This window comes from Myotis lucifugus, unplaced genomic scaffold, assembly GCF_000147115.1.
Source record: "Myotis lucifugus unplaced genomic scaffold, Myoluc2.0 scaffold_371, whole genome shotgun sequence".
Lineage (NCBI taxonomy): Eukaryota > Metazoa > Chordata > Mammalia > Chiroptera > Vespertilionidae > Myotis > Myotis lucifugus.
Window position 1 is genome coordinate 972,985 of NW_005871419.1, and position 23,149 is coordinate 996,133.

The following is a 23,149-nucleotide window of genomic DNA, read 5'->3' on the forward strand; positions in this document are numbered from 1 at the left end:
TAAACAAATGCTGTGCTATCTCTCAGCTTAAACAAACAAACAAACAAACTTTGATCTCATCCTTGGCTCAATTCTCTCTGCTCTCCTGCTCAGCAGACCTCCTCAAAGAAAGTTATCAATACTCACTTCTCCATGCCCCCTCCTATCATCTGACTCTCTGCCCTCTTTGTAAGTCTGGCCCAGACCCTCCCGCCCCTCAGGGACCTGGAACTTACTGTGACATCTATCCTGAGCCTTTGAGCTTCACTCGTAATGGAGACAGTCTCATTTTGTCATCCTGATATATGACTATGGAGAAGCACTAATTCTGGTAAGCAATTGGGCTCCCTGGGTTTTTTTCTCATTACCTTTAGGTCCTTATTCCTCCTTTTCTTTCTTTGTATTCAAATATTTGTCACCACCAGTCCTTCATTGTCTTAAATGCCTTTCAGCAACTTTTAAAGTAGAGAAGCCCATTTTGTCAGGCCTTGTGAACTCCAATACCTACAGAGCCCAGGCAGCTGGGAGTGAATGAATGACTCTCTAGGAAGAAGCAGGTCATAGATAAAGAGGAGTAGCACCTGGGCTTAGTGTTGGGAGTACAATAGGGTGTGGTAAAACCACAGACAACTGAGAATGGACAACTGTCCTGTCTGAAGGAGACAGCTGCTGCCTAGTTCAGGTCAATTACTGCTTAGCAGGAATATGTGCTAATGTTGTCCCAAATTCTGATTTTTTTAAGAGAAAGCAGAAATCCAGCTTTTTAATGTAAAATCTCCAAGTATTTAAATATTGGCTACTAATTCAGATTTTCTACCCAACACTGTGTGAACCAACCAGCCAGAAGCCAATCACAATACATAAAGGGACTAGAGCTGGCCTCCAGGCCTGCCATTTGCAACCTTGGCCTGATACTTTCATCTTGAGTTCAACCTCCCTTTGATTATGTGTCTCTAGTTCCCCACAATTTCGTTATTTCCTAATTCTCTCAAGCTCTGACTTGGTTCTTAGAAATTAGAACCAGGAGATGGATGGACAGAGAGTGTTTTTTCCCACACACTGAACTTAGAGCTTCATTACTAATTCACATTATAATTGTGAGTCAAGATTCCCTCCCCGCCAACCACCCCCTTCTTCTTTCCTTAGGTTGTTTCTGTTCTAAATCAGAGCACAAAGAATAAAGTTCCAGGGTGACCCACCAGATGACAGAAACACCCGATGGAAATTACTCCCATTGTTTGTGAACTGAAAAGCCCCAAGCATGGTCTGACCAGAAACTTAAATGGCAAATGAGAGAAGCACTAGGCCAAAAGGAACCAAGGCCTAACAGTTTTTCCTTATTTAACATGGGCATGGCCAGTGAAAATTCTCCCTGTTTATTTCTTCTAAGAGTGATGGCTGCTCAGGCAAGAGTTGAGCCTGGGGCCTTGTGTAGTGCTGAGCCCTCAGCAAGGCCATCCTGACATACATTCACCCAAAGTTTAGGGGCCTGGAGATGAGGACGCCTCCACAGTCACCCGGCTGAAGCTAGCAAAAGACCTCTTTTAGGTTTAGAAGGTTAGCCTGCCTAAAATACCATACTCATTCCTGAGAAAAAGAACATGCCACTCATTTACCTCAGCATTATGTTGCCAACCGTTCCGGAAAGACTTTTTGCGGGGGAGAAGTTTCACCTGGCGTTGAGAGGGACATTTATTGCAGAACTTAAGGCATTGCAGAGTACATTAGTGCTCACCAATATCCATATTTCCCAGATCCCTTTGCAGTAAGTTGACCACATGACTAGTTTTGGCTAATGGAATGGCACTTGGTGTTAAAGTGGTTAAGTGTCTGGTGCTCCTTTTATCCTCTCTCTTCTGTCCACATTACTAGCAGCATTTGGCTAAGATGGCAAAGATGCACACAATGATCCTTGAGTCACTGCCTGGAGGAGAGCTGCCGTGGGAACCACCTAACTTCAGTGAACTTGGCGTGAATGAGAATTAAACTTGCATTTGGGGTTTTTGCAGTTCTATTGAGATATAGTTGACATGTGAAATAAACTCATAAGAAGTCACTGAAATGTGGACAGCAGCTAGCATTAATGACTAGTACAAACGAGAAATTAGAAAGACTAGTAAAAATATACCCACAGACCTTCCCGTGGCCACTCGGCTGAGCTCCAGGAAGGGGGCGTGATTTCTCTTCACCCACCACAGAAGAAAGAGCAACTACAAGGGTTAATCCCAGGTCCTGAGACAATGGCCACCTTTTCTCTGTGATGGTGTGGCCCAGATTCCCAGGTCTTTGGAACCCATCCAGAATGTGGCTCCCTTGACTGCAGCACTCCAATGGTGACCAGCTGACATGGCTCAGTGGTTGAGTGTCAACCTATGAACCAGGAGGTCACAGTTTGATTCTGAGTCAGGCTCGATCCCCAGTGTGGGGTGTGCAGGAGGCATCCAATCAATGATTCTCTCATTACTGATGTTTCTATCTCTCCTTCTCCCTTCCTCTCTGAAATCAATGAAAAAAAAAAAAAAAAACCTCCGCTGGCCACCACAGCTTCTTCTCCTTGTTGGAGCTTGAGCAGGGAAGCAGGGAGCAGTTCTGAGGAAAGTGCAGCTCCGTCAAGGTTGCCTGGAGCTTTAGCAATGAGACGTAGTTTTGAAAGAATAAGTGTTTCTCCAGAGACCAGGTGGAACAAAGAGAGATCCATGCTTGATTGTAAGAAAACCGTGCTGTCTGCCCCAGGTAGACAGATGAGAGGAGCTAGGACTTTGGTCCTTCTGTCTATTGTATTAAACTGCCGTGACAAAGTTTTAGCAACTGCTTTGATTCTAGAGAAGTTACTCCAGAATGACAAATGTGGTTTTTCAGACTTCAATTATGAAAGCGGAAGCTCTGCTCATCCAGATGTAAAGAGAGGCCCTTAACGCCATTAAATGGAGGCAGTGACAGGTACAGATTGAACTGGCTGCAATCTAAAGGGGTCCATCTTTGCCCTAGCCAGTTTGGCTCGGTGGATAGAGCCTCGGCCTGCAGACTGAAAGGTCCCGGGTTCGATTCTGATCAAGGGCACATGCCCAGGTTGCGGACCAATCCCCGGTGTGGGGCATGCAGGAGACAGCCGATCAATGATTCTCTCTCCTCATTGATGTGTGTGTCTCTCTCTCTCCCTTTCTCTCTGAAATCAATAAACATTTATTTAAAAAAAAGGGGGGTGTCCATCTTTGCTGATTAAAAGAAAGAAATAAAAAAGGAGAAGGAAGAAGAGCAGAAAGAAGCAGAAGGACTCATGTGTGGCCGTGCTGGAGCCCAGTATTCCATTATTTGGAAAAAATTCACACTCTCCATCCATCCATCATTATTTTTGGATTAATTTGTCATTCTCGGCATGATGCTAGACACCCCGTGGTTTGACGCCCTCGGTTCACCAATCCAAGGCAAAAGCTCTGTTTCCTGCCCCTTTAGCACCAGGCGGTAGGAAACATTAACTTCAGTTTCGTTCGGGCCACCACTGCCCGGGCCAGGTGACCAGGAACCAGGCTGTCGGGTTGGGGACCAGGCCGGCACGTGTCAGCTCCGCACTGTGATGCGGCTCCAGCTCCGATGCCTAAAAGAGAGAATCCTGTTGGCCCAGCTTGGAGAGCAAGCCCACTGCCTGGCTGGGGAGGTGCATCTTGATTGACAGCCTACTAAGCGGGTGAGCTAATTCCCTGGAATGCACAGAATGGGGATGAGGGCATTTCCTGGAAAGGAAATGGGGTGCTATTAGCATGAATGGGGAGCAGCAAAATCAACAAATGTCCACTCCACCTCCTCCCTAAGTGAATATATTTGATTTTAGCCCAGGTCTTCTGGAAACGGAGCCAGGGAGAGGCAGACAAGGGTGCCTTGGCCTGACCGTAAAGGGAGAGCACCATCCCATAAAACATCCCACACTGGAAACTTACAAGGTGCCTATATGCACATTTCCTCCTGGGAAAGTATTAGTCTTCTATTTCACAAATGAGGGAAGGCGGGCAGGGGAGAGAGACATGCTGTCCAAGATCATCAGCCAAGCCGAGAGCCCGCATGCGCCAGGACAGTCTGGTTCAAGGCTCTGTCTCCTGGGCCCAAGCCTCTCTCTCAGGGAGCTTCCCTGCCGACAGGAGAATTCATGGGTGCCCTGGGGAGCCCCCAACTACCACTGGAAAAACTTCTCAAAGCACACAGCTGGGGCTGGGAGGTGCCGCTGTGGGGCAGGCCTTGGCGTTGAAGGGATTGGGGGGAGAGGGTTAGACAGGGGGAGGGGGCAGGGAGGGGGCGGGGAGGGCCCCCTGGTGAAAATTTTCAAGCGTGAAAATATCTTCCTGAAAATACGGGGTCTGTGTGCAGTAGTGTCGATATAACTGACCTCTGTCTTGAGTTGGAGCTGGGAATAGAATTTTCACAGGAAAAGGGAAATGCATGGGTGTGGGGCTGCCAGCAGCAAAGGAAGTTTCCAGGCGACTTGTCACGGCACGATTTATAGGCAGACGTCTCAGAGGGGCCGTGCGGGCTGTGGAGAGCGTGTGATTTGCTGGTGGTGGAGCCTGGCACCTGGCACCCATCCACATGACCTAACTCGGCATGCACGTGCGGCGCCCCGACGCAGCCCTATCTGGGCGGTTGGAACGAAAAGAACAGAGAGAAACGCACTCGTCCGAAGGGGAAATAGAAATGGAACTCAGAAAGGAAAAAAATATTGACGTGGAGCTGGAGGAAATGTCTGGGGGGGGGGGCGGGGTAGGAGCCCCCCATGGCCTGTCCGACACCTGACAGCAGCTAAGGAAACGTGCCCTTCCATCGGGACAGACACAGAGGACGGCGGCTGCCCGGGGCTTCTGAAGGGAAGGCAAGTCCCTCCCGGCGGCTGGGCTGGGCCCACTGGGGATGCACAAATGGACAGTAAAGGACACCCTCGCCCGCCCAGGGCTTTCCCCAGAGGCAGCGGAGGCCAGAAAGAAGCAGCCTGCGGCTCCTCCGAGGGAGCCAATTAGTCTGCAAGGCATGACAGTGGCGCAGTCCTGGGGGAGAGGCCGCCGAGTCTGCAGAGCCCGCGGCCGGTGCCAGAGCTAACAATCCGCCGCACAGCCGTGTGGGCCAGCGCGGAAAAGCAAACTCCTTTCCTCCGGGTCTCGGTGGCTGCGGCTCAAAACCTTCTGCACAGCCGCCTTCGCTTCCCCCCCAGGCCCCGCCCAGAAGCCCACACATCTGTGTACACACTTGAAAGTAAACATGCATAAAAGCAGGATCCCAGGGCGGGTGGCTAGGGCCTCTGAGGTTCTTCTCGGGTGCACCCCGCCCCGGGAAAGCCACCCTGGACAGGCCCTCCTCGTCGCCTTTCGAGGAGGGTGAGAACTCCTTAGGACATCATACCTGCTTTGCGGCTCTCCATTCAACACAAACAGCTTTGAGGTCTGCAGCACAAATTTTCTTTCCCCAAAGACATCTTACAAACTTCTGAAATCGGCTCCGAGGGTATAAAAGCCTGAGTTTCTTTTCAAGTTCCTTGGAAACCCTCCAACCCAAGACCCGTCCCCACCCCACCCCCCAATTTCACCAAAGCTTTTCTTCCCACTAAGACAGCAAAAGCGAAAGACTGCGTCTACTCCGTGTGAGCTTATTCACGTCCACTTTCCAGATCTGCTCTCATCGCATCGACCCCCGCCCCCCCGGATGGCAGGGACTGAGAACGCCAGCCTGCTTCTGGAAGGCACGCTGTGGCTCCGAGACTGGCTTGGGGAGAGCGCAGAGAGTGGGTTTGAAGCCAAGCTAACTCAGGTGCCGCTGAACGGGGACCAAAGCGCTACGCTTTGGCCAACGGGCAGAGAGGGCAGAGTCGTCCTTAGCGCATCTGCCAGGGAGCCAGCTAGTGGCCGAGTCGCCTTGAGGCTACATTACTGACCCATCACTTAACTTTTTCTCCCGCTCGAGTCTCCATAAAATGGCCCAGGTATTAGTTGCCACATCCAGGAGGCTCAAGGTTATGGTAATGGGCAAAGTAGTGAGAACGCCAGCAGCTGGCATTGTGCCCCTAAAACATCAGCCTCCTCGGGCTGGCAGCTGCCAAGGGCCCGCCTCTGGCTGGCAGACACCTTTGCCCATCTGTCAAGGTCCACCTCACACATCACCTCCTCCGTCAAACCCCGCCCCTCTGAGCAGACCCACTCGCCCCTCCCCCAGCCCCCCAGAGCCGTGGTCTCCAACGTCTTTGACTCGTGTGCGCCCTAAAACTGGCTTGAAAATCCATACGCCCTCTCGCACAGTTTTAAGATGACATAAAAAATCTTTTATTGTAAGTTTAAAATAGCTGCAGAGGTTGGCATTTCCTTAGTACGTATTGTAAATGTTAGCATTTTAAAATACAACTATTACGTCACTCTTTTAAATACTGACAATTGAATCTAAGTCTCGGAGTAATTCTATACCTACCATAAACAATTTTAAAAACATATGAAAAGCCTTCTTTATCAACTTATTGTTCCACAGTGCCCTTGAACTCAAATTTCCATTCTATATACTCTTTGTACTTTTTAACAATTGTCGTATGCTTTTATGTTTAAAGTGTTTTTCATTCATGATCATTGTATCAATTCTTCCCTGCAACAAAAAAAAAATGTAAATACATTGAAATGTTAATTTTATTGTCACTGTAAGTCTGTGAGTTTTAAGCAGCTTTTTCTAGACCAAGTTATAATTGCAATAATCATCAGACTATAATTAATCAATATAATATAAATATATCATAAATTTTCATAATTATTAAACATAAGAGTAAAGTTTATTAAAAATTCACCCCCTAAAGAATTGAAATGGCACTTTTTTCAATTTGCTGATGGATCATGTATGAAAATTATGTGTTGCTAGAATGAGAGAGAATTCAGAATCAGTTCTCTTCCTAGGTTACATTTTTAATGAGAAAACTCTGAGGAACTTTTTTCCCCCAAACAAGAGTGAATAAGAGGCGTTTTCTGTCAGAAATCATATAACAATCTTTTATCAAAAATTAGTAATGGCCTAGCAGCTGACATATCAGTCTGGTCCCCCTTCCATTTTGTTGAAAGAAAAGAATCAGAAACCCTAAGACCCGAAACGTATTTGTTGCCCAGTCACCAGTCATTCACTTTCCTACCTCTGGGAAATATACCGAAAAGACGACACCAAAGCTTCTCCGATGACTGCCAACTATACCTGCTACTCATTTGCCTAGAGGCCCCTTGTTTAAACTGAAACGGTTGGGAAAATTAAAATACTTGTTATTTTAATACAACTTTGCCAATACATTATTTTTGCTTTTTAAATTGAAATATTTACATATCATAAAACTCACCCGTTTAAAGTGTACAATTTAGTGGTTTTTAGTCTTTTCACAAAATTATGCAACCATCACTATCTAAGGCCAGGACTTTTTCATCACCCCAAATAAGAAATCCCATGTCCATTAGCAGTTATTTCTCATCCCCACCCCGTGCCCTGCCCCAGCCAAAACAACTTTTAATAAAATTGTTTTATCTTATCAGATGCTTTTTGAAAATCCATCAAAAGGCTGGATTTTCAGATTTAGCTCATTTGCTTTATGGAAATGCCTGCTACAAACCTGTTTGGCAACCGGACACATTGTCAAGCCAAGCAGCCAAACCAGACTGTTTCCATTAGGAAAAAACTGACTTCAGTTCCAAACCAATGTGTTCCTATGCATCCCTCCCCAGCCATCTTCCTCCTGAATTCTAATTCTGAGGCCAGAGATGGCCGTGTAGCAAAACAATGGGTCGGAGGCCCAGCGCCATGCCATGAATTCACTGCCTCAGTACACTAGGCCTTTGTCATGGCTTGGCGGTGCCCTCTTCACTTCCTGTTTGTGGGATCTTTCTTTAGGGGGGTGTGTCTTCTTTGACATTTTTTAGAGGATGGAAGAGGAGAGATTGTTGAAAAGAAATTCTCACTACTCGTGCTGCCTCACTCTACAAAATATCTGAATTCAGGACACCCCAATGCAGGCCAAAGTACCCCTTCTCGGAACACTACATTTCACCCTTAGCCCAGGGAAAGCGTGAAGACAGAGATTCGCCAGGAAGATCCCCTCCAAGGGCAAGCCCAGCAGCAGGAGTGAGGCCCGCAGACGCCCCCACTGCCAGCTCCTTCAGGCTCAGCTGTGGGGAGGCCGGTGGGCCTGCCTTTCCTGCCCCGGGAGCTCCCCTCAGGCGGGCAGTGTTTGCTCCAGAGCTCGCCAGGGTTGGCCAAGCCTTTGCCAGGCCTGCATCTTGCTTTGACTTCTGCCCAGTCCTGCTTCCTCCCCTTCCCCTTGGCATGTGTTGATTTCTACCATCTGGCGCCCCAAACACCGTCTCAGCTTCTGCTTCAGAACTCAGCCTGCGGGAAAGGGCCTTCGCTTCTCTGCAGGTCCATGGTGTCCAGTTACAGAAGGCCTGTCCACACCAAGATGTTCAACTGTAACTTTATTGCCCCAAAGATCTTTACTCGTCACAGGACCCCATGGCCAGACTCAGTGAGCGGGAGGTCCACACCTTTCTCTGGCCAGTGAACGGGGCGTTGGGGAAGGTGATGGGCCAACCCCTAAAGCTATTTTGCAGGCAGTGTGGAGTTTGAGCACCTGACATTGATTCCCTTTAAACCACTCGGTGCACGTACCCCTGGGAAGTCTTCACCCTTCAGTCCAAACCCCCTGCCTACAGCAAGCTGCCTGTCCTAATAATCACACTGTGTTTTAATTGATCTCTGTGAACACCTGCCTGCTTCATCCCTTGGCAGCTTCTCAAGAGAAGAGACTGAGTTTCATTTGCTCATTCGCTCCTTTGGTCGGTAGGTCAGTCAGTGACTTTTATTTTAAACAGTCTGTCTTGAGTCCTCGCTGAGTGCTGAGGGCATGGAGATGAGCAGTCCCGGACCCGTGCCCTCCAGGAGCGCACACATTTGTCAGAGAGGCAGGGAAGAGGGAAGGGAGTGGAAAGAAGCGAAGTTGTCTGGCTTGACAATCCCACTTGGCGTGAGAACCAACACAGACCAAGACTTAGCCACACTGACGAAGGAAAATGTCTACTTTTAATACTTTAACTCCTTTGTAATCTCAATATCCCTTTAGTCAGAGTAACAGTTGTCAGCTGGTTATCACATTGAATTTTTCAACTGAAGTAAATAATGGAGAAATACTAGAGCACCTAATATTTCCCTCACATTTTGGTATTTTCAAGTGCAGATGTTAGTAAATAGTTTATTTATATGAACATTCAAGAGCTTTGGTCTTTAAGAGTTAGTAAGGCCCTGGCCAGGTAGGTCAGCTGGTTAGAGTGTTGTCCTGATATACCAAGGTTGCTGGTTCAATTCCCCATCAGGGCACATACAAGAATCAAGCAATAAATACATAAATAATTAACAACCAAAACAATGTTTCTCTCTTTTCCTCTCTCTCTCTAAAAATCAATAAATTTTTTAAAAGAGTTAGAAAAATATGGCCTACTTTAAATTTGCCTCAAACTTCTAGTACTTTTCTCTTTTTTTATCAATTTTTACCCCAAATTTCAAAGTACTCTTAAAGAAAGATACTATTAAATAACAACAATAATAACTAATGCTTATTGAGAGTTTATTATTATGTTCAGACACTCATCTTGGTGCTTTCAACTTTCATTATTACTTACCCCTTGAAATAATCCTGTGACTCAGATATTGTTATTGGCTTGACTCTACTATTGAGGAGCTAAGCTTGGAGAGTTTAAGAAGCTACCCATGGGCGTTCTGCCAGCAGGTTAGGGAGGAGTGGAGAGTCAAGCCCCACCCGGCTTTGTGCCTCACCTGACCGTGCCCGCCATGCTCTGCGCAGGTCTCAGCACCCAGACTCCTTCTCGGGCTCAGCAAAGCACCACAGGATCATGCTACCCCGACAGAACGGAAAGGCCCAGGACAGTTGCCTGCGAAGTCCCCGGTGGAAAGGAGCCTTATCTACGGGCAGGTGACTGATTAGAAGTAACGTTTTCAGTGGCCACGTCAGCTGTAGCTCTCTCTGCACATACCTGTTCCAGAAGAGCAGAAAGTGTCCCCTAAGGTCCCCTCTTCTCTTGACCGCCCAATTCTGAGGCCCAAGGTCGCTGCTCTCAGTGACGTCTTTGTGCTGAGGGCTCACACTGTCACGTCTCCAGCCTGGCCTCACCCCTAACCCCCAGTTGAGTGTTTCCACCTGCCCCTTGTTACGTCTGCACTTGGGTATGTAGAAGGCTTCTCACACCTGACATGTCCAAAGGGGGTTCCTGAGCACCCCTCAGAGCTTGTCCTTCCCTGGCTCAGGTCACGGCAGCTTCACCTTTCTAACCTCTTAGAAGAGCTTAGGGGCACCTTGTCTTTCTCCCACACCCTCCACAAACCCATCCAGAGGATCAGAATGCAACCCTGCTCCAGGCCGCCATCACCTCCCCTCTCCGCGGTCATTGCAATGGCTCCCTACCCAGCTCGCTGTTCCTGTCCTTGCCTCTCTTCTGTCTTCCGTTCTCCTCAGCCAGTGTGAGCGCGTTAAGCCACGAGTCAGAAGATCCGACTGCTCAAACCTGTTTCGGCTCCCCTCTCGCTCAGAGGACAAGCCAGGCTCCTCGCTGTTGGCCAGTGGGCCCTGACCAGTGGGCATCACTGCCTCCCTCTGCCTCGTCCACCCTCACCCCGAGGTCCCAGCCACGTGACCCGCTTGCATGGCCCTCTGCCTGGAATGTTCTCCGCCAGGTACCTGCCGGGCTCACTCCTCACTGTGTGGCCCGCTCTCAGCAACAACCTCTTCGGCCTGTGTCAGATCTGCAGCGCCTTGCACTGTGTTCTCCACAGCACGTGTCCCCATGTAACCATCTACACTCCTACTTCACAGCCCTGGGCCCTCTGCCGTCCCGATGTAAACCCCGGGAGGACGGAAAGTTTCTGTCTTTCTGGTGCTGCTCACAGGAGATGCTCAACAGATCGGCTGCGGGAACACGCAGTCAGGCCGAGGAGAGCTGAAGGGCCCCGTGAGAAGGCCGTTTCCATGGCCCCTGCTTTGGGCTTGTTCCTTCCAGCCAGCACACCCTAGGCCGGAGCTGTGTGTTTGTCCAGTTTGCCTTTCCCACCTCAATTCTTGGCCTTCAGGATGGGCCCCCTGGAGTCACAGCTAGCTGCCCCTCAAGATGAGACTGTCAAGTCACCCCGATTTCCGGCAAAGCTGTTGCAGGGGTCCATAAGCTCTGAGGGAGGTGAGAACTGATCCTGCCACAGGCTAAGTCAGTCCCTCGGCTAGAGACCAGACCCTCTGTGGCCTCCCCGTCTCTGGGGAGAAGACAGAAAAGTGAAAAGCACCTGCTGGTCCACACAGGAGGCGTGTGGCACCAAACGGAATCAGGTCTACGACACGCCTAGGACTGTGCCCTCCGCTGCGGATCTGGTGGCACATGTGCTCGCTCCCTGTGCCTGCGGTGTGTGCGTTCACCTTTGAGTCCAGAGTAAATGTGTCCCTAACACCCACCAGGACTTCTCTCCCCCACCCCAGTGGTGCCATGAGTGAGGCAGGGGAAACCCTCCCCGTGTGTCTGTGTGCTCACTAGCTGAAGAGGATTCTAGGAACCTGCCTCCTCTCTCTCTCTCTCTCTCTCTCTCACACACACACACACACACACACACACGCACAGAAAGCCAGGTAGAACTGTCATCCTGTGTTCTGGACGTCCCTCCTGACAGTCTACCCTCCTAACCACTCCTGCAGGAATGTTCTAGCGCATCAAGGGAAGCAGGTCCCAGGGAAGCCCCACCCACTCTCTCTCACGGTGGCCTTGGACGGAGCGGCTAAGAGCTGGCCCTTCCGCGGTGGTTTCCCTTCCCCGGGACCCCGAGCCCCCTTCCGCACACAGCACAGCCCACTCCCCCACTCCGAGTCTGCCAACAGGAGAAATAGCAAACAGCCGAACAGAGCTGTTTATTTCAGACTCCAAACTGGGGAATGGAGGGGGGCCTCCAGTAATGAGCTCCATCCTGTCCTGGCCAGTCCCCGGCCGGGCTGTGGTGCAGGTCGTTTCCGCTTCCTGGCTGCAGTCCTCTCACCCAGCACCTTATTGTGGCCACAGCTTCGGGGCCCTCACCCCTGAGCACAGCACATTCACGTTTCTCTCTGTTTAAACATATCGCAATGCCAGGAGGTCTCTAATCCTTCTCGTTTAGGTTGGTGCTTTCGCGGTAGAAGGCTTTGGGTTTCTACATGAAAGGTATTTAGGTTGGCACGGTCACAGATGGCGCGCTGACAGTTTCTATTCTAAAGCCAAGTCTCCCATTTTGGGTGGATTCAGATCTGAGATGCTAGGTGCCTACACGGCTCCTTTCCCGGGAAATCTGGAAGGGAGCAATAAGCCCGCCCTCCCCGTGGGGTCTCCTCTTGTGAAAATACTGACCGGCTGGGCAGAGGGAGGCGCAGGGCCTGGCCAATCAAGGAGGGAAGAGAAGAGACTTGTCAACAACCCAAGTCAGGACGTGACCCCTGAGGAGAAGTCTGGGTGCCTAAACCACCCCTGATCTGGTGGGGATTCCTTTTTTCCTCTTCCGAAACTCGGCCTCATAGCATCCAAGAGAAGCCACTCAAACTCAGTGGTTTGAGGAAACCGAGAGGAGGAAAGGTTCTGGCTCAGCTGTGCCCAGAAGAGGGTCTGTCTTCAGGAACGGAGAGGTGGCTGCCAGGAGAGCAAAGGCAACCCACCCGAGTGGGAGTGGGCAGCCCCGCTGTGTGGACCTGAAAACCCAGCCGCCCAGCCTGGGCTCCAAGCTCAGACCTCGGGGCAGCCTGCTCTCTGGTTGCCTTGGAGTAGAATGAAAGCATGAAAGAGGAGCCAAGTAAAATTTTTTAAAAAATTATCATTAAAAGACTTTCCAGGGCATAAATTAATGGGCCATAATACAAATGTATGGGGTGAAGGAAGTAGTCCAAGAGTGATCGTCAAATTAGCCAGTTAATATTGACGAAGGAAAGAAGGCGAAGGGAAGCCGGACAATGTAAGCATGGTCACGGGAGGCTTCCCGAAGCTTCGGCTTCACACAGCGCTGTCTCTCCAAGGGCATTAAGACCCCTCCCTGCCCCCACTGGGCCCTGGATTGTTGGGGGAGAAGGGGAAGAAAGGCACATGCGCAGTAGAACTCGGGGAGATGCAGGGGAGGTGCTTGCCTGTCAGTCTAGCCTGGGGAACAAGGATAGGCCAGCAGGTGGACCCCATCAGAAGCTCACAAAATCTTGGGAAGTTAATCAGTTAAGTCTGCAGAAGCTCCTGGTTAAAATCCCTCGAGTTCCCTCTCTCTTGCTCTCTCTGATTCCATGACCCACACTCACCGTTCATTGCCTTTTCTCTCTCCATAGTCATGTGGCCTTGGCATGCAGGATGCTGGACTGGACCTTAAAATGAAGCAGAGACCATGGCAGTGGCCTTCACTCTGGGCCTGCTGCAGACACGGTTGGACTTTTTCCATGGCGGGCGGGAGGGAAACGGAACATTGGGAACCCAGGGGTTTATTTCCACAGGAATAACTACTACTCATCCTCCCAAGGGAGTCTCGGGAAATTCGCAAGAACCCCACTTCCACCGATAACACAAGCAGCTGCTGAGCACCGGTGCCCGCATGAGTCTGAGGGAGCCACCTCGCAGGTGAAACCTCGCAGGCCCTGGGCTCCAGTCAGCGTGGAGAAGGGGAGTGGCGTCTTGTCCACCTTTGCCAATGAATGATGGTCCGTTTATATATAACGTGAAGGGGCTGGCCGTGGTAAGATTCTGAAACTCGCAATCCCTTTGATCCTTTGATGCAGACCACGCATGCATACAGCGCAAGAAAGGACTGGGAAGCAGGAAGGCCACAGTCTTGGGGGAGGGAGAGACACTTATTATAAGGCAGGTCACACGTCTGAACTACAGCCCCAAGCCCAAAGCAAGCAGTCACAGAGGGTGTGCCTACTGGTTGGGAGACTTCCTTCTCAGATGCATGTAAATGCTTGAGAAAACATTTGTGAGCTCAAATAACACCCTTTGAGATCTAATTGTTCTCCTTTGGGGGCTGCGAAAGGAAAAATCCTGAGCAAGCATGTCAAACTCTCGCCAGCGGGCCACATGCCTCAGAGGTGTGACCTGCCTTATAATAAAAGCAGTCTGCGAGTTTGACATGCTTGCTCTGGAGGCTTAAATGCTGACATGAAACTTTGGACCCAGAGTCATCCATTTCAAAGGCGTCCATCTCAAATGAGCACAGTGCCACCTGCGTGTCACAGCCACTAGCTAAACAACTAGATACGGAACCAGACCTTCCCCACCCACGTAGGTCCCCTTTTAGAAAGCCCTGGGCAACCTAGATAACTGACCACTTGAGTGACCCCATTTTCCCTTCCTGCACCCTAATTCCTGCTCCTGTGTTTTAAATTTGCCAATAAAGAGTGAACCTGGCAACCCCAGGCCCCCACCTCAATCCAGCAGAACCGCGGGTCCACACTCTCTCTTTCTTCACCCGGGCCTCTCTGTGTGGCCCTTGGATGTGTTGTGTACTTTCCTGTGAGTCGTAAATCTTATTCTTCAAAGTCCCCTGATGGCTTTCTGCTGAGGTGAGTCATACAATCATAGTAAGAACCACAAGGGTGGGCACAGCCACAGCATCGCCTCGGGTTGGGAAATGTCTGTGGGGCTCACCATGGCCCAGGGGAGTGCCTTGGGCATCCCTTGCTCACAGGTAGCATCGCTATTTATAGGAAAGGCTGAGACCCACAGGGAACAACACTTCATGACATCCACTTGGTTGAAGTGGAGCAAATCAAACCCGGTGTTCTCTGGTAGCATAAGAATCTGCTAGTATTTTAGGAACTTCTGCTTCCAAGTGTCCTCAGTTGATGTGGAAAGAATAGCGTGTACCCTGGTGCAACATACCCAGAGGAGGTTGGGGAGCCACAGTGTCTACTAAGTCCCCTCCACATTAACATTAAGAGCCGAAAAGCATTTTCTAGAAGTCCATTCCAGTTATTTTTTAAATTGATTTTTTTTCTTTTCTTTTTTTCCCTTTTTGTTGTTTGTTTATAGAAAGAGAGAGATCGACATGAGATCGATCAGCTGCCTCCTGCATACTCCCTACCAGGGATTGAGCCCACACCTGGGCATGTGCCCTGACTGGGAATCAAACCAGCAACCTTTCAGTGCACAGAACGACGCCCAACCCACTAAGCCACACTGGCCAGGGCCCATTCCAATTACTCCAAGATTGAGCTTTGTCCCATGCACTAAGATGTCACTAGTTTGATTCCCAATCAGGGCACATGCCTGGTTTTTGGCTCTATCCCCAGTAGGGGACATGCAGTAGGCAGTCTAACAATGTTTCTCTATCATTAATGTTTCTTTCTCTCTCTCTCTCTCCCTCTCCCTTTTTTTCTCACTGAAATCAATATTTTTAAAAATATTTTTTAAAATTTTCTTAAACAAACAAACAAAAAACTCCAGCATGATTACTTTTTTGTTGCATTCTAATCCTAGATTTATTCAACACAATTCTTTTACTCTACACAACAAAGTATAAACACATTATCTAAAATGCTACAAAGTTACAAAAAAATTTCAAAACAGAAAATTCATAGTACTGACTGTACAATAATAGCCGAAAAAGCAATGTACACGTTGCCAAGGTAACCCCAAAGACCACCACGGAGGGGGAGAAGGTCTGTGATGACCTTGCAGAGCTCTCAATTTGCTCACCAATTTCAGAGAAAAAGGAGATGTGCCACATGGATGTATGTACATGAGTACATGTGTGAACAGAACCATTTACAGCAACTAACATGGGATGTTTCTCTAGAGTCAGAAGAACTCAAGCAGGGGAGCACCGCCAGGTTTATAGGAACAGCAGCTGCACAAAAGCATGCCCTGTCCTGAAGGATCCTCAGGCTACTAGATGGGCCCTAGGTCATCTATGGAATGGAAATGTGCTCCCAGGCTGGGGCGGCACTGCCACCTAGAACCCTGCTCTTCCTGTTGGCTCTGCTACTAAACTGACTCTCAGAGACTGGAAACGCGGGAACTTTCTAGCTATGAAACTGGAGAGCATCTTCATAGGCACAACCCCAAATCAACAACACTTCTGCAGCCAAACTTGGCCTTCAGAGGAAACGTCTCGATGCTCCTTTGGAAGCCTGCCCCTGAGTGAGGATTCGTTTCCTACTGACTGTCCTTCAGCTAGAAAAGTGACAGAACTGAGTTGGATGGGATGTACGTTTTGGGGCAGAGTTTCGGTGGCTTGCTTATCGGGAGGAATTGGAGCTGGAGCGGCTCCTGTGGCGGCGGCGGCCGGGGGAGCGGGATCGCCGACGGACAGGGGACCTGCGCCGTGGGGAGCATGACCTTCTCCTCATTCGTGGGGGTGACCGCCGCCACATGGGAGGTGGTGGTAGCATTCTCCTGGGAGGGCTGAATCGCCTGGGGGGTGGCCTAGGCCAGGGGGCCAGCACAGCAGTGGTGGTGATTTCCTGGCCATCAATTTGTCCTCCATCCATGTGCTTTAGCGCCTTCTCAGCTTCATCTGGATTCTCAAACTCCACGTACGCATAGCCTTTAGATAGATGAGGGTGCATCCTTTCTACAGGCATGTCAATCATTTTAATTTTCCCATAGGTGGAGAATATCTCCATGATGTGATCCTTGGTCACATTCCTGGTGAGCCTACCAATGTGGACTTTGGTGGATTTAGGGGAAGGGCTCCGCCTTTTCCTTTCCTTTTCATCTCTTTTGGGTGGTTTGGATTTGGAGCGGAACGCCTCCTGTTGTCATGTCTGCGCCGAGAAGGACTCGGAGAGCCGGAGGAGCTGCTGGAACTGGAGCTTCGGGATGTGCTGGAACTTCCTGAGCAGCTTGATGCTGATGAAGAGCTAGTGCCGCTGCTTGAGCCAGTGCTAGTACTGGAGCCAGAGCTGGAGGTAGAGCTGGACCGAGACATCTTCCTGCCACCGCGACTTCGTCCCGCTCTCCTCAGCCACTGAGGTCGGCGACGCTCAGTTCAGCATGATTACTCTTGTGGAAATTTAGGATAAGGAGAAATTTTGAAGTATATTCCTGCATATCCATTAAGAAGTACTTATTAACTTACTCATTTGCATTTCTGAAAACCTACAGAATCAGGAAACTTTACGAACAGCTTAAGAAATTAATGATGACATTATAAACTGATGAACAAAAATAGATACAGAGGCAGAGCAGCATTAAACAGACTGTCAAACTACAGCAGGAAGGCTGGGGAGGGTTGGAGAGGGGGTAAGAGATCAACCAAAGGACTTGTATGCATGTATATAAGCATAACCAATGGACACAAGACACTGGGGGGTAGGGGAGGCTGGGGGGAAAAAAAAGAAATATAGTCAATAGTATTGTAATAACAATGGTGTCAGATGGGTACTAGACTTAATCAAGGGATCACTTCATATGTTATATAAGTTATATAAATGTCTAACCACTATGCTGTACACCTAAAATTAATACAAAGTAATACTCAATGTAAACTGTAACTGAAAAATAAAATTTTAAATAAATTTAAAAAAATAAATTAATGATGACACTCTGTTGAACAGTCATCTCCCAAGCGTGTCCGTCTCTCACAGAAACACGCCCTTGGAGCGGGGCCTTTGGTGTGTCCTGCCAGCAGCTGTTCCCCTTCTTCTGAGAGTGGCCTCCATCCCCATTTTCCACAGCCTTCCCTGTGGTTCATTTTATCCCAGTTTCTGGGTCCAAGATCAGACACACGACCACAGAATAACCAACATATTACCATCTTCTGGACACAGTAATCCACCTGGGAATGGGAAGATGATCTACTTAAACCATTCAAGTTATATATCTTTTAAATTTGTTTAACAATTTAAAGCATGTCCTTTTACTTGTCGGATTTCTCAACTGGTAGAACACAAATCTAGATCTACCGGTGTCCTTTACTGGGGTCACTGAATGAAGCGCGGAGGAAAGCAGACTGGGAGGTAGAGAAAGGAAAGACTGATTCCTCATGAACCGGTGTGAGCACCTGGACTAAGTCATGCCTAAAATCCTAGATTTTCTGCTCAGATCAGCCAATAAATCCCCTGTCTACTTGTGATTAGGTTTCTGACACTTGTGGCTGAGCTCTGACTAATGCAGTGCAGGTGATATGACAACAGCAGCTACCATTGATTGAGCACCTAGTATGTGTCAGGAAGATTAAATATGTATTATCTCTAAGTTTCTCAACCAGAGATGAAAATTAGCCATTATACGACTAATTTTCTTGGTGAGGAAACAGACTCAGAGAGCTGAGTGGTTTGTCAAAGGTCACATCTTGAGCGAGTGACAGAAGTGGGATTTGAACTCAGGTCTTCCTACTTCCAGAATCCATATTCTTGTTCCTTCACCAGGCCGCCCCATCAAGAAAGGACATCTGCTACCTGTTGGCAGCGGGATTAAAGAATCTTCCCGGGCATGACTAGCTTGTCATCAATTGTGTCAAAATAAAATGTAATTATTTCCTACCGAACCATCTCTTTGGCTTTCCACATCCTCCTTAAACTCACTAGCCATGTCCATTTATCACCAAATCCTTCGCTGCATTGTGTGACTTCAAGACACAACAAGGAAGTCTGGCCACTCGTGCGGGAAGTGAGGGAGGAAGGGTATGTGAGATCCAGGCAGCGACACCCTTGGTTAGGCTGCGGGGTTTGGATTCTTGGAATATGAGGAGTGAAGCTCTATTACCAGGTCAAGGGAGAGGTGAGACTTGTACTCGGACACCAGGTCAACTCATCTACTCAGGATCCCGTCCAGACACTGGAGTCCGAACCGGAGGAAGACAGTTTGTGCTTCAGCAAACACTTGGCCGCCCAAGCCTTGGGGACATATGAGTCAATCCCATTAGGACTTTGTCATCTTCAGTGCGGGGATTATTTGGGATTACCAGAGATTAAGGTGAAGGGGAAGGCAGTATCTGTTTAATCCTGTGGCTATTGAGTTGAAAGGGAATTTCCTATTAGAAAGAACCTGCCTGCTTCGCAGACCACACGTCTCCTGTTTCCCTGTGACCCAAGGCACAGCCAAATGTTCATGCAAACTGTGGAAGCGCCTGCAAAAGCCTGGCTGCCAGTGCCCCGAACCATGCCCATCCCCGCCTCCGAAGTGCCCTTGCTTTACTCCCTAGGAAAACTCGGATGTGTCTGGGAAGAAAGGCTCCTTTAAGCCTCCACTGTTGACCCTTCCTGTAGCAAAACTGATGGATCAAAGACACTTAAAAGAGAGGAAATGAAAGGAGAGGGGCCACCACCCATGGAGGAAGCCTGCCCCACCTTCCTGAGGCTGCTGCCTGGCCCAAAGCGGAGGGAGGGCAATGGGAACTCGCAGAGCCTCCACCCGTTTTGCTTCAAACTCAAGGACTGAAGTTACAGAACTACAACACGAAGCCTCTGGACCTCGGTTACGGAGGGACGGTCAACGCATAGTTGTCAAAACAGCGCCCTTCGGGTGGTGGACAAAGCAATGGGCTTTTTTAATTATCCTGTTTAATTGCAAAAATAATACATAAACCCACTTGCTTTTAAAAATTAACATTTGGATAAGGCTGAAGTCCTTCTTGCCCACCACCGTGACCCCACCCTCTGAGACAGGCAAAGCTAGGAGCCGCTTCTTGCAGATGCGTGCGTGCACAGGCATATGATGCAAGGGTGCGCGCATATATGCCCCCAGAAAGTTCATAGTATTTTTGTGTGAATGTGTCTTTACATAAATGGTATGCTATCCATCTATGATTAGTCTTTTTCCCTTAGAAAAGCATCTTGGGGAGCCATCCATCTTGAGAGCCACTTATATCTTCCACCTGGCCTTTTTGAGGGAGAGCCAAGTACAATGAAACTGAGCTGCATTAGCTCATCCACTCGCCCTGTTCCTGTGCCTTTCCTTCTCTGTCAGGCTGGGCAACAGTCCTTCATCAGCGTGGCTTCAGCCTTAAGAAGGTGCCACACTGAGTCCCAGTTGGGTGGAGGGAGAGGAACATGCTTGCGGTGGCCCCTGAGCATCCTCCAGCTCCTCCCGCCCTGCGCCAGGTGGCCAGGAGCGAAGGTCAGCTCAGAGAGACCACAGCCACTTCTTGGGATTCTTCTCTCCTACAGGCTCGTTCTTAAAGTAGAAGATTCCCAGGGGCTGGGCTGCCCAGAGCGGTGAAAGGGACATGTATTTGGACAGACTTCGGTTTGGATGCTTTCACCCAGACCAGTTACTTACTTTATGAATGTGTTCTTGGGCCCCGGACTGAACCCCTGTAAGCCTCAGTTTCCATGTCTGGAAAATGTAGTTAATTCTAGCTCCCTTACAGGATGCCTCCTAAGACCAAGAGCTGGAAAGGGTCGCTGCTCTTATGATGACATCATGGGCTGATGCAACCACAGGGAGGCTCAAGCTACTCAGTTTAGGGGTCATCCAAAGCAGTTTCAGACCCCAACAGGGGGAACTTTGCAGGCAATGCCCCAGACGCTCCAAGGTTATGGTAGCTGGAGAGTTTGCCTAATGGCACCAGAAAGGCTCAGTGAACTCCCAGTTACCACCAGGGAGCCCAGGCCTGTGAGCTATGCCGCCACACCACCTACAGCCTTCCCACCAGCCATGCCGTGGGCTAAGGGCTTTGCCACAAGTCTGGACACTTTTTCTAAAGGATCAGTGGCTCCCGTGGCTCAGGCTCTTTGCCTTTTGCTTCGAGGGTCCCATCGCCCCTCACCTTCTCCCTCCTTCCCCTGTCTCTGAGTATGTCACACTACTGTGCTTTGGGGAGCAGGAAACTTAAGAGGAAATGAAGCATGCACTCGGACTTGTCAGCTTAGAAAACACACCAAACTTGGGAAAGTACAGAAGAAGAGGCTTCTCTTCTCAAATGCAGTTTTTTAAATTATTAGTAGGTTTGGGGTTCGGTGGAGGGGCACGTGATGCATCAGAGGGTAGGAAACCAGCTTTGGAGATGAAGCTGCAGGAGCTCAGACACGAGCGTGGGCAGATCAGCCCCAAGCCCGGTTTCCTCGCACTCACACCTCCTCTCACCAGCGCTGGGCTTGGCACATAGTAAGTGCTTGGTAAATAGGTGCTATTTCTGTATTATTTTTCTCAGCAACCCCTGGTCCTTCAGTAACATACACACAGATGGCTGAATAACCAATTTCTTAAAAACCCTTTCAAATGCTTTGAGTCAAAGGAATAAAGAAAAAGAAATGATCAACAGCCACAAGTTTTTGGGTTCCCAAATGAGGACTGCCTCAGAACCAAGATTTATTTCCATCAAAAATGATGTTCTGCAAATTGTGTAAGCATTTGAGTTGAACATGAGTGCGTCTTTGCCGATGAAACACCTAGAATCAACATGAGCAGTAGCCTCGCTGTCCTAGTACTAGTACTTCTAATATCCTCTTATTCCCTAGGAATGCTGGTAACAGCTCACTGTGGGACAAGCCCTCTGTACACACCTAACCCTCTGCACAAACCTATGGGATATGGACACTATGGTCTCCATTTGATGGATAGAGAATTGGGTGCTGACTCATGGTTGGCGCTCAAGCTCTCAGCCTGTATTGTAGGATCCCTTTCTTCACCTGGTTCCATCTCTGTCTTTCTCAGAGAGTGTGCAGTCTCCTGCCTCAGAGCACAGAGACCCCTCCCTGGGATGGGAGGCAGAGGTGCACAGCTGTGGGAGGGAGCACACTAAGGACTTAGCAGCCGAAGGCCTGGCTCGGAGCCCATGTTCCGCCCTTTGCACATGATGAGTTATCATCTCAGCCTCCATTTCTCAATTTGTAAAATAGGTGAAACCAGACTGCCTTGGTCCAAAAAGCATAATGCACACACATCACAAACAACTTTGCAATGTAGCACGGTGCGTGGAAGTTGTGAACAGTCCCCAGACCTAAGAGTTGCCAAGTTTTTGACAAGAAGTGAGATGAACATTGGGCAGCATGAAGTGTCTCATCAAACATTTGCTGCACCCACGCAAAGTCTCGTGCTCGAGACTGCTGCTTCCAGACTTGGGAGTGGGGAGCAGGCTAAATGCTGAGGGCAGGGCTGTGCACAGTGCGGGCTGCGGGCCGCAGGCCTCCTGGGTGCTTGTTAGAAATAGAATTCCTGGGCCCTTCCACACCTGCTAAGTCAGAATGTCTTCAGGAATCTGCCCATGAACAAGACCTGCAAGTGACTCTATCGCGGGCTCAGGTGTGAGAAACACTGGCTCCCAGGCGGCACCACCTGGTCTACTATGAGCCAGTCTCTGCCATTAGCCCTGGTGCCAGCAAGTTGATTGTTAGCACACCTAATACGGATACAGAAACATTTTTAGGTTTAAACTTGGCTCACGGTGAGGATGAGCCTGTGACCAGGGCAGGGGGGGACCACGCCGCCGTGAGAAGCTGAGCTCTGAGTTTGGCTTGAAAGAACAGTAGGGAGAAAATAGTGAAGGCAATGGTTGGGGAGGCACGGGCTGGTGGAGGAGGCATTGACTGGGACCTGGGGGCAGATCTCCATTGCTCGGGCAGCTGCAACTGAGCCCCCGCTAATGACGTGTGGCTACGCGTTGTTGTGAGAATCAAGTGAGCACGTGCAAGTGTGCAGCGAGCCGCTGTCATCCCCGCCCGGCTTCTCGCCGCGGCCTGCACACCTCCAGCCTGGGCGCTGTCCAGGCCTATCTCTGAGTCAACTGCTCCCCTTCCTGTGAACCCACGTGGAGAAAGAGGTCAGGAAAGGACATTTGCATGTTTTAAAACAGGCTCTTTGATCATTAGCAGAAGCGCCCATAGTCAATAGGATCCTCAGAGGGAAATTGGGGTCCTGTTTGTGCCCTCCAGGCCTCTGCTAACATTGACCCCGCCATCAAAGGGATCGTGGTAAACCAACTGCAGACCAGACGAAACTGGTTCCTAAGATGAGAAGTGATTCAGAGTGTGTAGCAGCTCATTAAAAAAATAACAAAAAAAGGCATTTGTTAATGAGTGCGGAAAATGCCAGTAAATGAGAGAGACCCGCTCCATTATGATGCTTCCAGAGTTGCTCAAACCTAATTTTGCAACAGCAAGGAGAGAATAAAAACGTCTGGAGCCTGTTGTCCTCGCTCGGAGACAGGATAATCTTGGAGAAACATTTTACGGTGTATCGCTTGAAGAAAAGTG

The 23,149-nt window shown here is 49.3% G+C and overlaps 1 pseudogene; it reads right to left on the bottom strand.

The window, feature by feature from the left end:
- Positions 1-15,471: 15,471 nt before the first annotated feature.
- Positions 15,472-16,973, bottom strand: LOC102441774 (annotated as a pseudogene).
- Between the last annotated feature and the right edge of the window lie 6,176 nt (positions 16,974-23,149).